Below are 15,559 nucleotides of genomic sequence, written 5' to 3'. Positions count from 1 at the left end.
AATAATTTTTTTATTGAAGTACAGCTGATTTACAATGTTGTATTACTTTCAGATGTAAAGTGATTCATATACATACATATACTTTTTCAGATTCATTTCCCTTAGAGTTTATTACAAAATACTGAGTATAGTTCCCTGTACCATATAGTAGGTCCTTCTTGGTTTTATATTTTATATTTAGTAGTGTGTATATATTAATCCCAAACTCCTTCCCCCACACCCTTCTCTTTTGGTAATCATAAGATTATTTTCTATGTCTGTGGGTCTATTTCTATTTTTGTATATAAGTTCATTTGTATCATTTTTTTTCACATTCCACATATAAGCGATATCATATGACATTTGTATTTCTCTGTCTTCATTTAGTATGATAATCTCTAGGTCCATCCATGTTGCTGCAAATGGCATTATTTCATTCTTTTTTATGGCTGAGTAATATTCCATTGTGTATATATACCACATCTTCTTTACTGTAGAGGTATCTTAAAAATAGGTCACTGTTCTCTAAGTGTTCGTACAACTCCCCAATCACTGGAATTATGACAGTCAGTATTCCATTCATTTATTCAACAACTATTTATTGAACAGCCACTATTTGTAAGGCATTAGGGACAGGACAGTGAATAAAACAAAGTCCCTTCTCTCACAGAATTTTCATTCTAGGGGTAATTCTGTTGGAAAGCAATTGTAATAAAAGGTTAAGTAGGTATTTTGCAGAATGTGGTTAAATTGTATGCATAAATAGCTGTTTCTAGGGACTTCCTTGGTGGCGTAGTGGTTAAGAATCTGCCTGCCAATGCAGGGGTGACAGGTTCAATCCCTGGTCCAGGAAGATCCCACATGCTGCGAAGCAACTAAGCCCATGCACCACTACTACTGAGCCTGTGCTCTAGAGCCCATGTGCTGCAAATACTGAGCCCACACACCGCAGCTACTAAACCCTGCGCACTCTAGGGCCCGTATGTCACAACTACTGAGCCCGCGTGCTGCAACCACTGAAGCCCACACACCTAGAACCCATGCTCCACAACAAGAGAAGCCACCACAATGAGAAGCCTGTGCACTGCAACGAAGAGTAGCCCCTGCTCACCGCAACTAGAGAAAGCCCGCGTGCAGCAACGAAGACCCAACGCAGCCAAAAATAAATAAAATTTTTTTTAAAATAGCAGTTTCTAGTGAACCTCTTACAGAAAGGATGCTTCTCTGAGATTAAATGGTATTCCTACCTAAGGACAATTCTATTCTCATTACCCCTCCATAGCAAAAAGAGGTAAAGTAAAATACAATAAGCTACGTTTCTTCCTTCACTACATCTTTCTAAACTATAATGGGCACTAACAGTGGTTAATAACTATGGCCTACTACTCGTTTTCATAAAGTTTTATTGGAACAGACATGGTATTTTCTATGGCTACTTTTGTGCTACAACAGCAGAGTTGAATAGTTGTGACAGAGACTGTATGGCTTGCAAAGAGTAAAACATTTACTATCTAGTCCTTTACAGAAAGTTTGCTCACCTTTGCACTAGAGCATAGAAATCTATCCATATCCACCTAGGGGAACTTGAAACAAGTTACTTAACCTTTATAAATCTCCATTTCCTTATCTGAAAAAAAATGGACCTGAAAATAACACTACCTTTAAGGATTGTTAGGAGGGTTAAATGGATATTTCAGGGACAATGTTTAGCAATGTCTAGCCTGTGATCAAATAAAGGTTAATTGTTTTTTATTTTGTTATTATTAATGATTCTAAATTATGCCATCCCTTACATGGCTATTAGGGTTACCTTTTCAAAACACAAAATATGTCATTTCCTTCTTTATAAACCTTCAATGGTTCCCTTCTGCCTATAGAATAATGTCAAAATTCCTTACCACAGCACTTGAAACTTTCCATGATTTGCTCCAGCTTATCTTTGGAAGTTCACACTTTCCCATGAGCCTTATTCTTCACTCATCTCTCCCTTTCCTCTGGTTCTATCCTACAAATATATTTAAATTTACCCATCTTAAAAAATGCTTCCCTTGTCCCTCTCCCTAAAATATGATCCTAATACACTCTTTGCACTTGTAACCAAACTTTAAGGTTACATACACTATCTACATATCTTTAACCTTCCTTCGTTTCTAAACTCATTATAACCTGCCTTCTGCCCACATTACTCTCTTGTAACTTTCCTTACTGTGGAAGATTCAGAGTTTTATTTATCTCTGTATTTCTAGCACCTAGTATAGTACCTTGCACACAGTAAGGAAGCTCTCAGTAAAGACTTGTTGAAAGGCATGAATGATTTTTTTTTTTTTTTTTCCGGTACGCGGGCCTCTCACTGTTGTGGCCTCTCCTGTTGTGGAGCACAGGCTCTGGACGTGCAGGCTCAGCAGCCATGGCTCACGGGCCTAGCCACTCTGTGGCATGTGGGATCTTCCCAGACCGGGGCACGAACCCGTGTCCCCTGCATCGGCAGGCGGACCCTCAACCACTGCGCCACCAGGGAAGCCCCGCATGAATGATTTTTATGACCTGGAAACTTAAGTTAAAGCTCTTCCCTGAGCTGGAAGACTTCATTTACTTACTGAAAATTATCCTTCTAGGATCAGTTAAAATTTCATCTTCTCTACAATGATCTCCAGCATGCCCTCAGTAAACATCAGTACTCTTTCTCTCTTTTCCTGCCCCCCAGTACTCCTAACATCCTTCTTTGAAAGACTGCTCATTAGCGTAAGTGAAGTAGTCCAGGGTGTGGAGTCAGACTACTTGGATTTAAATCCTGGCTCTGCCACTTACTGATGACCTCTCTGTATTTCAGAGTTTTCCACATGCAAAATGGCAATGTTAATATTACCTAACCTATATGGTTATTGTGAAGATAAAATGAGACAACTTGAGCTCCTGGAACATACTAAGCACTAGAGAATGTTAGCTATTCTTCTCTTAACCTTTCTGACTTCTTCTCCAGACTGGAATATAAGAAAGGTTTTTAAGAGTACAGATCTCATCTAATTTATTTCTATATACAGTGCCTGACATACAATGCTTTGCACGTAAGATGCTAAACAAGCATTTCTTAAATGAAAAAGCAGTAATCACCAAATTAGCTTCACAATGTAAACTCGTTTTATAAGAAAGAACATTTAGAGGCAGGTACAAGGCTGGAAAGCCAAGAGGTGTTTACTTTATTTAATCAAATATTTATATAGAAGCTAGGCAATAGGATTCTACTAGCAAAACAATGGCTACATTCTAAAGTTATGGATCTCCTAGAAGCTGAAAGTATTTGGTTTGGGTGTGATACACCCTTGCTTCCCTTCCCCCCAGACCCACCGTCACTATGACCACACCATCCACAGAGATGTCACAGATGACACATTCAGGCAGGCACTGGCTTCATGTGACAGTCTTCCCCACTTCCTACTCTCATCGCCACATCACAGTGGTGTCGCACAATTCTACCTCTATGTGAAACTTTTCTGCCAGGCCTCCTCACCCTCACTTCCTCCCTACCACCACCATGTCGAAAATGGTGTTACAGAGCTGGCAAGCTGAGACAGGCATTAGCTTTATATTGGAAGAAGAGCTTGAGCAGAGTTAATCATTCCAGTTGCTATAAACAAAATATACTTTAAAAGGGAAATATTACTCATCCTTAACAGGGAAGAGATTTATGCCTAGAAAAACATTTCATATCAACAATAAGTTTTTACTGAAATTTTTATTGCTTCTTTAATGAAAATCTAAACTGTGGCCGAGCCTTAAAATCACTTTTGGTAAGAGACAGGATCTAAAAAATGTTACATTCTGATTGATTCTTATTCTCCACTACCACTACCCAAAATCATGCAAGGTAAAATTACTTAGCTCGGGAAGGGAGCACTTTCTTAATGGATATGCTTGAGAGTGAGTGATTAGATTACTCAACTTTGTTATTTTTAATTTCATATTACACACACATTCACGTTGCTTTTGATTTTTTTAGACCAGTGCTTCCTAAATTTTAATGTGGAAACAGATCACCTAGAAATCATGTAAACTGCAGACTTAGATTCTACAGGTCAGGGGGGACTTGAAATTCTGAATTTCTAAAAAGCTCCCAGGTGATGCTAATGCTGCTTGGTCTATGGACTTACATGTTGAGTGGCAAGGCTCAGTGTAGACCAAGGATAGCTAGCTGATCACTACTCTAAAGTTAGTAAGACTACAACAGGAAACTCCCAACTCTGATACTACTGGTAAACTAGACTTTGACCAGAGACTTTGGCTCCCTCTAAGTAGAAGTATTTTTGACCGAGCATGCTTCTGAATTACCAAGGCACTCCATCAACACCACACTGCTATAGCATCATCATTTTCTACCTTTAACTGTTTTATAATATGCCTTATATCTCCCCTACTAGACTATAAGCTTCTTAATAGCATTCCCTTGCCCGGCATATGACAGTATATAAACACTTGCGGGATAATTTAAAACACAACTCTGACCATTCAAAAATTGCTGAGTGCCATTGTGTGCCAGGCACTGGTAATGATCATAATAATTATGATAACAACTAACTCAAAGTGCGCTTACCATCTAGGCATTGCTCTAAGTACTTTATGTTATATTCACTGTTGTAATAAATTTATTTATTTATTTACTTTTGGCTGTGTTGGGTCTTTGTTGCTGCACGTGGGCTTTCTCTAGCTGCGGCGAGCAGTAGCTACTCTTTGCCTCTGTGCGCTGTCTTCTCATTGCGGTGGCTTCTCTTGCTATGGAGCACGGGCTCTAGGTGCGCGGACTTCAGTAGTTGTGGCACACAGGCTCAGTAGTTGTGGTGCACGGGCTTAGTTGCTCCGTGGCACGTGGGATCTTCCCGGACCAGGGCTCGAACCCACGTCCCCTGCATTGGCAGGCGTATTCTTAACCACTGTGCCACCAGGTATGTCCTACGTTGTATTCATTTAATTCTCACGATAACCCAACGAAGTAACACTTTTATTAACCTAATCATATAGATGAAGAAACAGGCTCAGAGAAATTAAGTAACTTGCCCAAAGTCATAACAGCTAATAAGTGGCAGAGCCAGGAGTCAAACCTAAACAGTGGGTTCCAAAGTCTGTGCTCTCTCTCTTTTTTTTTTGGCCGCACCACGTGTCACACGGGATCTTAGTTCCCCGAACAGGGCAAACCCGCACCCTGCAATGGAAGCATGGAGTTTTAACCACTGGACTGCTAGGGAATTCCCAAAGTCTGTGCTTTTTTTTTTTTTTCCCCCAAAGTCTGTGCTCTTAACCACAATGTTATATTACCTCTCCATATAGTTATAAAAAGGATATAAAAATGATTAAGACACAACCCCTCCACTTAAGAAGCTATTGGCTACTCAAAAAATTGTTGTGGCAGCTCACAGTCCCTGATCAAAGTCCAAATTCTTTAGCGTGTTATTCAAGAGTCTGAATGATCTGACCCCAACCTCTCTTACCTTATCTATTACATCGACCTGCATTCTCTACATTTCAGTTATATAATCTGCCTCTCCTAAATATGTCCTGAATTCTCCCATTTCCACTTTCATTTTGTTGCTAGAATGAGTCTACCTTTCTAATCAAAATTAATCTTTCTCTTCCCTATACACTCATATCACTCCATTTAAACTTCTATTGTAACACTTATCAGGCCTGCCTTCTACATGTTTTAGCTACGTCCACCTCTTCCACTCAGTCAGAGGATTCTTGAGGGCAGGGATGTTACGTATGGAAGGGAATGGCTACTTGTTCACTTCCTTTTTTCCTCCTGAAGTAGACTACATTTCCTAGTTGGTTAAGACCATAAAACTGAGTTCTGGCCAGCGGTATAGGGGCAGAAGTGATTATTTCCAGGCCTGTCCCATTAAAAACCTCAACACTGCCCTCCATACTTTATTCCTTCGTCTGCCAGCAGACGCAGAAGACCCAGTAGAGGAAACTGAGACCCTGTCCAAGGTTAAAAAGAGCTCCCCTTCAACCTCCACACAACATGCATTGGACTGGAACATGAGTAAGAAACAAGATTTTGTGTCTCTATATATACCTTAAATACTGCCTTGTTCATAGTTACTGCTCAGTAAATATTTACTGAATTCAATTAAAAGTTAAAATTCTTATTCCAGGGCTTCCCTGGTGGCGCAGTGGTTGAGAGTCTGCCTGCCGATGCAGGGGACACGGGTTCGTGCCCCGGTCTGGGAAGATCCCACATGCCGCGGAGCGGCTGGGCCCGTGAGCCATGGCCGCTGAGCCTGAGTGTCCAGAGCCTGTTGCCTGTTGCTCAGCAACGGGAGAGGCCACAACAGTGAGAGGCCCGCGTACCGCAAAAAAAAAAAAAAAATCTTATTCCAAGGCAGGACCTTTCAAGGCCCTACTATTAGCCAGCAGTCTCCAAAACTGGGGAATGAGCAAGACTGAAGAATGGAAAGAAAATTAGAATTTTTACTTTTTTTTAATATGAAAAAGAGAAATTAAGTTTTACTAATATTTAATAAGGGTTGATCGTAGCACCTGGGGATGTGCTCAAAAATGTTTTCCTAATGGGATACTATGGAAGACAGAAGATATCCAAAGATGTCCATGTCCTAATCCCTAGAACCTGTGAATATGTTATGTTAGTAGGCAAGTAGAATAAATTAAACTGCAGATGGAATTAAGACTGCTAATCAGCTCGCTTTAAATTAGGGAGATTATCCTGGATTAGCAAAGTGGGTGCAATGTAATCACAAGAGGTATTCAAAGGTGGAAGAGGGAGGCAGAAGAGTCAGTATCAGAGGGATTCAATGTGAAAAAGACTCAACTGGCCTTGGCTGGCTTTGAAGATGGAAGGGCACTACAAGCCAAGGAATGCAAAACAGACTCTAGAAGCTGAAGAAAGTAAGAAAATAGATTCTCCCCTAGAGCCTCCAGAAAGGAACACAGCCCTCCTTGAATTTAGCCCAGTAAGACCCATCAGACTTCTGACCTACAGAACTGTAAGATAATACTTTTATGTTGTTTTAAGCCATTAGGTTTGTGGCAATTTGCTACAGCAGCCATAGAAAACTAATAATACATAACCAAAAAAATTTATGGGTCACTATTCTATGTTATAATGCTCACAGATCTAGGATAGACTTTGGGATTTGACTCTTTCTAAACAAGCATAAGGAAAATAATAATGTTATTATGTTCCTTCGTGGCATTTACATCCAGTGGGTCAAATATTTATTGAACTCTCAGTTATGTATAAAGCTCACAGTTAAACATTAAAGTTTAAATGTTATGCCTTCTCAAATGTTTATTACCTAAACAGAAGAATGAGGGAGAGGTGTGATTATAGTCTAAAACACATCTAACTATCCTCATTCTGAAAAACAAAACACTGACATTACTGTCAAACTTGGACCTCTTCAATTCTGCATAACAGGACCTAGTAAGAGGTCTGTGGCCATTGTATCAAAGCTGTCAAGAAAATTACTACTTATTGCTTACCTACAATATACCTGGAAACTGTGCTAGGTGTTTTATAGGTACTACCTGAGATGAAATTATCCCCATTTTATCATCTAGGAAAATGAGGTTCAGAGTATTTAAGTGACTTGACAAAGATTAGAGAAGGTACTGGAATCTGGATCTATTAGGCTCCAAAGCCTATGCTTTGTTCTGTGACAATCAGTATGGAAGAAAAAGGCCAGTGGTTCAATAATAATTTCATTTTGATTCATAAAAAACTATCTATCTGTAAACTAATGAAAATCTTACTGGTTAGCTTTAAAAGTCTTTCTACTGCCAACTTTGAGCAATAAAAGCACCATCCATATTGTAAGAGTTCTTCTGACCTGTACTTGTCTTTCCAGAAAAATGTCTGACTCCAAAGTTTGGTAAAAAAACAATTAAGAGGCCTGAAATAAACCTACAGTAAAATATTAAAGTGTGGGGCTTCCCTGGTGGCGCAGTGGTTGAGAATCCGCCTGCCAACGCAGGGGACACAGGTTCGAGCCCTGGTCCAAGAAGATCCCACGTGTCACGGAGCAACTAAACCCGTGTGCCACAACTACTAAGCCTGAGCTCTAGAGCCTGCAAGCCACAACTACTGAGCCCGTGTGCTACAACTAATGAAGCCCACGCACCTAGAGCCTGTGCTCCGCAACAAGAGAAGCCACCGCAATGAGAAGCTTGTGCACCACAGTGAAGAGTAGCCCCTGCTCGCCACAACTAGAGAAAGCCTGCGTGCAGCAACAAAGACCCAACGCAGCCATAAATTAATTAATTAATTAATTAATTAAAAGCTAATAATAAAAAAATAAAATGAACTGCTTTGCATCTTACTCCCAAATAAAGCAAAGATACCAATGCTCTCTTAGACTAGAAAAAATTACCAATAATCAAAAAGGAGAAGAGAGGGAAATGGCTCAGAACTCAAGGCCCAAAAGAGCTATGAATGTTAGATCCATAAAAAAAGGAGTACTATCCTTGGGTAAGGCTTGCTGCAGTTCAAACGTGTTTTAGAGGTATTACATCATGGAAAACTGGTTGTGCGAGGTCATAGATATGAAAACTCATAAGGAAAACTCAGCTGAACAGACATTAACCACCTCACATCAGGTGACACTAAGCAGAGCTGGTTCAGTCTGGCTTTCTCTTTTCTCTCCATGTCCCCCCCCCCCTCCCGGTACGAGGGCCTCTCACTGTTGTGGCCTCTCCCGTTGTGGAGCACAGGCTCCGGACGCGCAGGCTCAGCGGCCATGGCTCACGGGCCCAGCTGCTCCGCGGCATGTGGGATCTTTCCGGACCGGGGCACAAACCCGTGTCCCCTGCATCGGCAGGCGGACTCTCAACCACTGCGCCACCAGGGAAGCCCTCTCCATGGTTTTTATAGTCCAATTTTAAGATAGCTACAGGCAGAATAAACATTCCACAGCCATCACTAGATCATGTCAATAGCACTATATATAATAACAAAAGGACAAATCAAGTTCATGGTCAAATTTTACTTTTTCTTAGTGAAACAATACAAATATATAAAAAGTTTAAATTAGATCTGCTTGCTTATAAATATTAAACCAGTTTAATAAATATAAAAACATCCTAGATTTCTGAGAGAAAAATATCCTCTATCTTGAATAACAACTGAAAGTAAAATGAGACTAAGAATGAATTCATTCTGTATTTTCATTATTTCATAGAAAATTTTAAACCACATTGCTCAAAACTGCCATGCAAGCAGCAAAATACCAAGTCTCCTGACAAAGGCAGAACTATTAATACATATATGTGCAGTGACTTTAAATGTTCCCCAAATGCTTTTTTTTTTAAATCCATGAAGTTCAGGAGAACTAAAATCCACAAACCCAAGTATATAGATTGTCTCCCCAAGCACTGAAAAAGCTTCTTTTCCCTTCCCAAATTTATCCTTTAGTCTACAATTACTCATAAACTCACACCAAAATAGCAAAATATAAACACAAACTTCAAATTATGTGAGCATACTTCTGAAACACTCTCCCAATGATTTATTTCTTCCCGAATTCAATACAACAGGCAGGTATCAAGTAAATACTAAGTGCAAGGTTTGTAGTCTCCATAGATAAACACTTAAATTTTTTTTTTACGGCCTGTCACATATATACTAAGCACAGTGCCAGGCAATGAGGATCAAGTGGGGGCCATAGAAATAAACATGATGGTTCTTTCTTTAAGGAGTTCACAAATAATGATAATAGTAGATAACATTTACTGAGCACTTATAATGTGTCAGACACTGTTCTAAATACTTTATAGGAATTACCTCATTTAATCCTTATGAAGACATTATGTAATAGGTACTACTACTATCTCCGTTTTACAGATGAAACTGAAGACAGATTAAGTGGCTTCCCCCAGGTCACACAACTAGCAAATGGCAGTCAGGACTGGATCCTTAACTCTTTTTGTTTTGCTTAATACGCTATCTGTTTATTGTTGTTTGGATCCTTAACTCTTAAGCTTTATGCTATACAGCCTTATTATATGATGCTTCAGAGGATTATAATAATAGCAGCATCAGTAATAAAAATAATAGCTAAGATTTAGTGCCTTGCATTGTGATAAGTTCTTTTTTTAAAAAATAAATTTATTTACTTTATTTTTGACTGCGTTGGGTCTTCGTTGCTGTGTGCAGGCTTTCTCTAGTTGCAGTGAGCGGGGGCTACTCTTCCCTGTGGTGAGGTGGCTTCTCTTGTGGAGCACGGCTGTAGGCGCACGTGCTTCAGTAGTTGTGGTGTGCGGGCTCTAGAGGGCAGGCTCAGTAGCTGTGGCGCACGGGCTTAGCTGCTCTAGCAGCATGTGGGATCTTCCCCGACCAGAGCTTGAACCTGTGTTCTCTGCACTGTCAGGCTGATTCTTAACCACTGCACCACCAGGGAAGTCCCATGGTAAGTTCTTTATGTATGTTATTTCATTTAACCCTCCCAGTGAAACCGAGTAGGACCTTGTGGGGCTCCTTGGCACAGAAGCCTTTCAAACAGCTGCTAATCTGGGAAGGGAGGGGATGCAGAGACAAGGGAGGAGCAGTCAAGAAACAAAGTGCAGGGGACTTCCCCGGTGGTCCAGTGGTAAAGAATCGTGCAGGGGACACAGGTTTGATCTCTGGTTGGGGAACTAAATTCCCACATGCCGCGGAGCAACTAAGCCTGCACGCCTCAACTAGAGAACCCATGTACCGCAACTAAGACCCAATGCAGCCAAAAATAAAAAATAAATAAAAAAACAAGATATTCGTTAAAAAAAAATAAAAGAAAAGAAACAAAGTCTAGTGTTGCTGCCTGAGAACCAGACAGTCCTGCTGCGACAATGTCATCTCAGTACAGCAGCCGCCGGCCCCAGACAACAACAACTGTGAGGAAGGTGAACAGTCTCTGCCCCAACCAGCCGGCCTCAGCGTGGAGCTGAGGTGGAGCTCCCCATGAACAGCAGCAAGGCCAATGACAATGGCAATGGGAAAAATGGGGGGCTAGAACATGTACCCTCCTCATCCTCTATCCACAATGGAGATATGGAAAAGATTCTTTTGGATGCACAACATGAATCTGGACAGAGTAGTTCAAGAGGCAGTTCTCACTGAGATAGTCCTTCCCCACAAGAAGGTGGGCAGATCATGTTTGATGTGGAAATGCACACCAGCAGGGACCATAGGTCTCAGACAGAAAAAGAAATTGCAGAAGGAGAGAAAGAAGTGAATTCTTTGAAGAAAATCGTAGACTGGGTATCTGACTGGTTCAGTAGACCTGAAAACGTTCCACCTAAGGAGTTCCACTTCAGGTACCCTAAACATTCCATTTCCTTAAGCATGAGGAAAAGTGGAGCCATGAAAAAAGGGGGGATTTTCTCTGAAGAATTTCTTTTTTTTTTGATCTGAAGAATTTCTTAAGGTGTTCATTCCATCTCTCTTCCTCTCCCATGTTTTGGCTTTGGGGCTAGGCATCTACACTGGAAAACAACTAAGCACATCTTCTGCCAGTACCTACTGAGGGAAAAGAAGAGCCCCTGGGAAAGAGTGTGACTTGTGAAGTGGTGTACTGTCACAGTAGTTTATTTGAACTTGAGACCATTGTAAGCATGACCCAACCTACAACCTATTTTTACATATCCAAGTTCCAGTAACTCTCAAATCCAGTATTTTATTCAAACTCTGTTGAGGCATTTTACTAACCTTATTCCCTTTTTGGCCCATAAAACACTTTAGAATTTCCTAACAGAGTTTACTGTTGTTTAGATATTTGCAAGGGCTTCTTTTCTGCAAATGCCACCAGCAGATTATTTTTAATTTTGTCAACAATGCTGTTGTCTCCGTTTAGTACCATCAGACTTAGACCTGCATCATTCATGGTATAAATTTTACTCTTGCAAGATAACTCCCATCATTCTCTTAAAATGAGACCAGGTTAGCAATTGATATAAAAGCTTTATTGTTTTTTCAAGACAAAGGCAAGCTTCTCTAAGCTCGAATTTACAGTTATTAAAAAAGAAAACAAAAACAAACAAACAAAATAAGACACTAGAAAAAAATACCCTGGGCAATAAAAAATTATTTTAAACCAAAAAAAGAGAGAGAGAAAAACAAAGTGCAGCCTTGGGGCAGGGCCCTGGTTCCACCTCAAGGGATACACATAACAATATCTTTGAGCTCTTCTACAGAACTAAAACCCCCAACAAATGGAAGACTTAGCATTCTTCATTCCAGAGAAGATCACAGTTCGATTAACTTCAAGAAGCTCATCAGGAGACCACCTAGGCCAGATTAAAGGCATGCAGGCCCTGTACACACCCTGATCCTTATCAGCAACCCCACCCTTGAACCACTGCTATAAAACTCATCAAATCTCCCCAGGTTGGGACACACAGTTTTTCAGGGCACAAGCCCGCTGTGTCCCCCTTTGCCTGGCAAAGCAATAAAGCTATTCCTTTTCACTTCACCCAAAACTCTGTCTCCGAGATTCGATTTGGCACCAGTGCAGAGAGGCCAAGTTTTCGGCATCACCATCAACCTGGTACAGTAGTACTATTATTATTCTCTACTTCACAGATGAGAAAACTGAGATTACAGAGGTTATATAACTTACCTAAGGTCCCCTAACTACTAAGAGACACAACCATCCTGAACCTCTCCTCTGAATTCCAGACTTGTTTACCCAACTGTCAACTTGATATCTCCTGATCTCCCATCCCCAAAGCTGTCCCCTATTCAGTCTTCCCCAATGTAGTTACTGGCAATTCAATTCTCCCAGTCATTCAAGTCAAAAACCTAAGTAAGAGTCATTCTAGATTCCTGCTTCCTTGTGCTAATATCCCACACCCAATCCATTAGGAAATTCTATTGCCTCTACTTTCAAAAATATCCAGAATCCAATTACTTCTTTCCACCTACACTGCTACCCATAGTCCAAGCTCTCTCTAGATGACTGCAATTGCCTCCTAACTTAATTTTCCTCAGTTATAATTTACAAAGCTTCAAATAGGTATATAATGAAAATAGAATCCAGGGCTGCCCATATCACCACTGAATCCTACTCCCCTGAGTAAGTAACAATTCTTTTACTGTTTCTTCTATTTACCAATACAGCTCTAGCTAACATACTTATACTGCTATTTCTGACCTTCTACTGACTTTCCAGTGTGGAAGCTGAGGGTTCCACCCTCTTAAATTACTTCCTTTCAAATACTGGGTAAAAGACAATTTTGGGTAAAATCAATATTTAGGAGAAACAAAAACTCAGCATTTGCATTATTATGACTGATTATAATCACTACTAAGCCAAGTAATATATTATGAATACACTTTATTTCTTGCACAATTTTTAATGTTTTGCCTAATTTTTCATTTGCTTAGTTACTATATGCCTACCATTAATTCTTCCCAAAGTCTCCAACAGAATTGTAAAATTCTTCTGAATATGAATGTCCACCATGTCAAACACATCTGGAAATCCATGAATTCTTTCCTTAAACCCCACTCCCCAATATTTCTCCTAGAGTTCTTGATCCTCCCACTCCAGTTTGGACTGCTTATTCTCTAGACTGTTATCCAGCAGTCACCCTGGGTCTTGCTATCACCCTTCTTTCCAGATCTTACACCTTCCTTTTTATTTTTACTTAATTGTTTTGTTTACCCCCTTGTTTTTGATGGGATACATCCCCCAGAAGCTTCAAAAGAAAAGCTTTTGCAAGGGCAAAGTTTTCAAAATGTTGCATGTCTGAAAATGTCTTTACTCTCATGCCTGACTGGTAGTTTGACTGGATATAGAATTCTAAGTAGGAAATAATTTTCTCTCAGAAAGCATTGTTCCATCGGTAGAGCTTCCAGAGCTGGTGTTGAGAAGTCTGATACCATTGTAATTTTCAGTCTTTTATATGGCATCTCATTCCCCCCTGCCCATAGAAGTGCTTAGAATCTTATTTTTATTGCCCATATTCTAAAATTTCATAATCATATGCTCTGGGGTGGGTCTTTTTTTTCATTCATTGTGCTGGGCACTTGGTAGGACCTTTCACTTTAGAAGTTCATGCTCTTCAGTTGTAGAAAATGTTCTTGTATTAGTCAAAAACAGACTTCCTAGATTGATCCTTTAATTTTCTTATCTTTTCTCTCTTATTTTCCATCTTTGGCTTTTCTCCATTAATGGATGATTTCCTCAACTTTATCTCCTTGGCCTTCTAGTCAAATGGTTTAAATAAAACCATAACTAAATAATCATATAGAACCATATATAAATAAATAATTATATTTTTAAATTTCCAAGAATCTTTGTGGTTCTCTAATTATTCCTATTTTATAGTATACCATTCTTGTTTCATTGATGCAGCTCCTTCTCTAACCTCTCCTGGAAGGATATATATTTAGAAGATAGTAATTAGAAGGTTTTTTGGTAGTTACATTTTAAAGTTTTCTTCTTTTACTTGGGGCTCTTCAATTTCTCCAAATCCACCAATTTCCTGGCAGGTGGTGGGGGTGTGGGTGGGAGGCAGATGATTCCTACCTGCTTAAGAGCCACATGATAGAAGAGGACTAGAAGTCTCAAGAGCCTCACCATTCAGTATGCAGACAATCCCTTCATCTCCCTCTTCTCAGTATAACGTTCCTTTCCCATCTGCTGTCATTTTAGATGCTTACCTAGTATGAAGGTCGGTAAGCATTCTAACATTCTGGTTCAATTTTTTCCCCAAAATAAAAATTCATCTCTTGTCGGGGTGGGTGAGACTTAACTGATTGTTGCAAAGAATGGGGATGGTGACGTTTAGGCCCAGTTATCCCTGAAAAGACTTTCAATAGTCCTCCTATTTTCAGCCCAAGCCTGACATCCACCTTCAGATCCAGAGGTGAACTCTAAGTTTTGTAGGTTTCTGTGATGCAAACTGGCTTGCTTCTATGTAGTACCTGCTTCTATAGATACTATTTTATAGGCACTGGAAATATTGGGTTGGCTAAAAAGTTCATTCGGGTTTTCCATAAGATGTTACGGAAAAACCCGAACAAACTTTTTAGCTAACCCAATACAGCGGTGAACATTATAAAGTTCTACCCTCAGGGAGCTCACCCTACCCTGGAGGCTATAAACAATAAGTAAACAAATGAATAAATAAGATATTTTCAAAGATGATAAGAACTATAAAGACAAAGCAGAATGAGGGGATAAATAGTGATATTGGATGGCTATTTTAGACAGGCTAGTCAACAAAAGCCTCTATGAGGAGGGGATATCTCAGAAGAAGCATGCCAAATAATTCTGGGATAAAGATATTACTATAGGAAATGGGAAAAGAAAGTACAAAGACTGAAGTAGGAAAGAGGTTGGTGCATTTGAGAAACAAAAAGGTCAGTAAGGGTGGTGGTTAGGATGGTGTAAGCTACAGGAAGAGTGATCAGAAATAAGGTCAGAGAGGCAGGCAGGACAAATTAAGGCCTTGTACATCAAAGCTCAGAGTTTAGATTTCATTTGAAGGGTGACAAAAAGTCACAGAAGGAAATTCAGCAGTGGGGGATGGTATGATCTGATTTACCTTTTTAAAGTTCAATCTGGCTACCATGGGGCAAGAGGGGAAC

At 40.0% G+C, this 15,559-nt stretch overlaps 1 protein-coding gene and 1 pseudogene across 6 annotated transcripts in view; one reads left to right on the top strand and one right to left on the bottom strand.

The window, feature by feature from the left end:
* Positions 1-15,559, bottom strand: part of TESK2 (testis associated actin remodelling kinase 2) — a 127,113-nt gene that overhangs the window by 42,189 nt on the left and 69,365 nt on the right. The gene's annotated exons all lie outside the window — the stretch shown is intronic.
* On the top strand, positions 10,833-11,489 carry LOC132516224 (BCL2/adenovirus E1B 19 kDa protein-interacting protein 3-like; annotated as a pseudogene).

Source organism: Lagenorhynchus albirostris, chromosome 2 (genome assembly GCF_949774975.1).
Source record: "Lagenorhynchus albirostris chromosome 2, mLagAlb1.1, whole genome shotgun sequence".
In the NCBI taxonomy this organism is placed as follows: Eukaryota; Metazoa; Chordata; class Mammalia; order Artiodactyla; family Delphinidae; genus Lagenorhynchus; species Lagenorhynchus albirostris.
The sequence above is the reverse complement of the archived record's forward strand: the minus strand, read 5'-3'. Positions and strand labels throughout refer to the sequence as shown.